The 4,376-nt window shown below is 45.1% G+C and overlaps 1 non-coding gene across 1 annotated transcript; it reads right to left on the bottom strand.

Moving 5' to 3' along the window:
* Nucleotides 1-596: 596 nt before the first annotated feature.
* On the bottom strand, nt 597-703 carry LOC117130858. The gene has a single exon (XR_004454126.1). It is a non-coding gene; the product is annotated as a small nucleolar RNA R71 (small nucleolar RNA).
* Nucleotides 704-4,376: the final 3,673 nt, after the last annotated feature.

Here is a 4,376-nt window from a genome sequence, read left to right as displayed (position 1 = left end):
ATCCTAATCGTTCCACAACGATCGATATTACACCGTGTACGTCGATCGATACTGTGTCGTCAAAGATGGTAAACGTTATTATTCTAACACAGGACGAGAACGGAAACCTGTATGACCAGGACGGTCATCTGCGTAATGCAACAGGTCAGAAAATAGACGCTCAGGGGACTGTAATCCCTGATGCTTATGCTACAGGAGCTGATCAACCTGTAGACGAGGACGCTCGCTCGAAACCACTGGCCGACTACAATCGCCCAGATGAGTACTATTCCAACAGATCAGCTATTCGACTTCCGGAGATCCAGAAGCAGAATTTCGAGCTGAAGCCTCAATACTACACTCTCGTGTCGCAGCTACCCTACTCTGGGTTACCGCACGAGAATCCTATGGACCATCTACAACGGTTCGAGGATTTAATCGCTGCTATTCGGATGGAAGGAGTCCTCGAAGATCACCTGCTGTGCAAGCTCTTCAGATACACACTGAATGGAGAATCGATGCACTGGCTTAGGCAGCTACCCATAGGATCCTTAACATTCTGGGCCGACATCAAGAATGCTTTCTTACGAAACTTCTTCGATGAGGCACGCACTGAAGAACTTCGAAACAAAATATCCACATTCTCGCAGGAGGCTGGAGAGTCCTTCAAAGATGCGTGGATTAGATTTAGGTTCTTCCAGCGAGACTGTCCACACCACGGATTTAACGAAGTGCAGCTGCTAAGCATTTTCTTTCGAGGTCTCGCCTTACAGTATCAAATGGCTCTTGATACGGCGAGTGAAGGAAACTTCACTACTCGGAATCCGTTAGAAGCTGTGAGACTTATCGAAAACCTTGCTAACAGCAGCAACACCAAAAACACTGACTCTGAACGGAAGAAGTCTGTAGCTTCTATCGGGAAGGAACATATGGACGAAGTAAGAGCTAAGTTAGATGTGGTGCACGAGCTTCTTAGGAAGCAAGTCTGTTTAGCTGAAGGAGAAGTAGCAGATATGGAAGGAGAAGAAAATGTGAACTTCATCGGAGGTATCGGATTCCAGAAATTTGGAAACCAGGGCGGATACATAAACTTCTTTGGAAATGGTCAAAGAAGTAACCAGAGTTCAACAACAACAAAAAGCTACTCGAACTCCTACTACCAGAATCCACCACCCCAGACTCATGAAAGCAAGATCGAAGAAATGCTTGATCGAGTACTGTTGGGACAACAACATATCACCGTGGATTTCAACGGTAAAATAGACTCCGCCTACAACAATCTGAACACCAAAATCGAGACCTTAGGGACTCAGGTGAGAACACTTGAAACACAAGTGATTCAGACTGGCAAAACTATAAAGAGGCAAGAAGCATTCGCTAGAGAGGCAGGAGCTGACAAAGGAAAACACCACGTAAATGCCATCATAGATGATGATTTCTGGCAAGTGGTGAGACATGAAAAGCTTGAGGAAGGAGACTTCGAAATCGAAAGCTCCATGAGTCTCGGCGGATCCCAATGGTGTCGACCGATGTCGATGAACTCGCATCAATCGACAGACCATGACGAAAATCGATGGATGGATTACTCCAGTTATCGATCGACGTCGTCCGCTAAATCGACTGAATGCAATGCAGTTCGAATTCTAACTCATGAGGAATTCGCAGCTAAGCATCCTCACCCACCCTCCCCTTTCTATGATAAAATCGATCGATCGGTTGACCCAACCATCGATCGACAGAGTGAGTTCGACGTCGATCGTCACAACACACCTCCCATCGATCGACAGGCACCTCTGACATACCGAGTGCGGTTACCCTCAGTTCGATAATGACTATATCAACGCACTCAAAACACCACCTAAACCAATAGATAGCCCACCCGAACCAAAACCCAACCCTTTAAATAGTTCACCAGAACCAGTTCAAGAAGATCAGGAAACTGAAGGGAGAAGGTTAAGGAAAAGAAAGGAGAAAATTCCTAAGTACCTTAAGAGGGAAGCTAACGATAAGGAGATGGATGGTTTCACTAAAAGAATCCTCAGAATCCCAATCGAAAACCTTTTGATGAAGCTTACTTCACACACAGGTTGTGGATGTTCTTCAGAGAAACAAAGGTAACTGAGGAAGACATTAGGAGAATGTTTCATCAAGTCAGAGAGAAGATGAGACACATGATCACATTGTCGAAGAAGAGTGATCCTGGGAAGTTTGCAATACCATGCGTAGTCAAGGGTGTTGAATTTCCCCATTCAATGTGTGACACAGGAGCATCAGTTAGTATCCTCCCTAGGATCATGGCAGACCATCGAACCTTCAACATAATCCTTCACCTTCGTGGATCTTTCAGAAAAACAATCAGGAGGTATCATAAGAGATCTGGAGGTACAGATTCGTAATGCCCTTGTCCCGGTAGATTTTCATGTCTTGGACATCAAACTTAACTAGAACTCTTCACTTCTGCTTGGAAGATCTTTCCTAGCTACAGTAGGAGCTGTTTGTGACATGAACAAAAACAAATTGTGTCTGATGCTGATAGACCCCAACATCCACTACGACCCTATCCGACCTAAGAGAAAAATTATTAATTTTGTGGATTACGGGAAAGAACTTGGCTTCATTGGCGCATGCCATTGTGGAGCAGAGTACGAATCAGAGTACGAAACAGAGTACTCGGAATCGATAGACACCCACAATTTTCCATCGATCGATTCCAATGACTCAACGGTGACCGATGACCGCAACAAAACATCGCTCGACGTTGATCAGCCGGTTGACCATTTCGCTCTACCTAATCATTGTTATCCACACTTTGCCTTCCAACCTCCAAGCAAGAGAGGACGTGATGATTATTCCATAGGCAGTTGGGGAGACAGTGGTTTCCATGAAAGTTTTGCAGTTGACTCTGTAATTACATCACCTAACGAGGAACATACAGAGGAATACGATGATGATTATTGGAAGGAACGTGCAATATAAATGTCTTTGCAGGATGAAAGATTTGAAACACATAAGTTCACCAACACGTTTCCAACATCGTTCGACGAAGTGCACTCCACATCGGTCGATACCCACCCTCGTCCAGCAAAACAACCGCTCACATCGATCGACACCCATATAGGAACATCGATCGATATTTGCGCCGGAGCGAAAATCCAGGAGCAGGAGAATATTCCCTCTCCAACTAGGTTTATAGATACCTATTTAAAACGTTTTGCACCCTGAAACCACCTCCACACACCAGAGCAGACACACAAGCAGAAAAGATGAACACTCTTCCGTCTACATCAACAGGAAAATCCATGAAGAGCAATCATCTCAAGAACACAAGTTCTGCAGAAATTATTCTGCCCTCGATCGATGCATCTGTATCAACATCGATCGATACTACTCTTAAACCTAATCTTTCTATTTCTAAATTGAATGATAATGCAAACATTGATTACGGTTTTCTAACACCTGATGCATTTGGTATTTTCAGGGACCCTGATGGCAACGCACGTGCAATAGATGGAAGGATCTTACAAGTGTCCAGAGAGGACATAGCAGATATCCTTCAAGTGGCCAATGGACCTGACAACCTATTCTCACAGCAACGTGGCACTCCAGACGTCATTCAAACCAATCCAAACAAACACGTAGGAGTCGCCGCAACAGAAATCAATCCATATCTATCATGCCAACCAAAAGGCCAAGCATCGATCGACGGGACAACTCAGACATCGATCGACAGGATAACACCAACGTCGACCGATAAGGATGACCAGACGTCGATCGACAGACGTTATGAATTTGGATACCGCGCTTTTGACATGTACGGAGCCAGAAAGTTCACTTGGGAACGAAGGGACGAGTATGGAGTCTACAGAGATGAGTGTGGACACGCACGAGGCGTAGCTGGTGAGATGATACCTGTCACAAAGGACGACATCAGGAAATTTATGGAAAGAGCATCTCTTTTTGAAGAGAGCCACATCTGTCTTCCAGAACAAGCCACTTCCTTCACACTCACAAGACTGGCACCAGAACTCTACACCAAAGATGAAATCAACGAGATGGTGACTGGTATTTGTGGAGCTCAGGAAAAACTGGGAGAGGAGCTCAAATCATTGGTAGAAGATACACATCAACCTTTGGATAGAGGCGACAATGAGCTTTTCAGAAGTATGGTAGAAATGAGGACAGAAATTGAGAGTTTACGACAGCAACTTGAGAAGGAAGCCAGGACCTCAGCATCGATCGACGCACCACATGCACCATCGATCGACGTCAGTCTTCCGATAGCCCAGATCCCTGCAGAACCTCAATGTTCAGCAGAACACAAGGCTGAATGGGAAGTCTCATACATCAACACGAGGATAAACGACATGTACTACCCTCTCAACAACAACGTGGACTGG

This window comes from Brassica rapa, unplaced genomic scaffold, assembly GCF_000309985.2.
Source record: "Brassica rapa cultivar Chiifu-401-42 unplaced genomic scaffold, CAAS_Brap_v3.01 Scaffold0727, whole genome shotgun sequence".
Lineage (NCBI taxonomy): Eukaryota > Viridiplantae > Streptophyta > Magnoliopsida > Brassicales > Brassicaceae > Brassica > Brassica rapa.
This window is presented reverse-complemented; position numbering and strand designations above follow the sequence as displayed.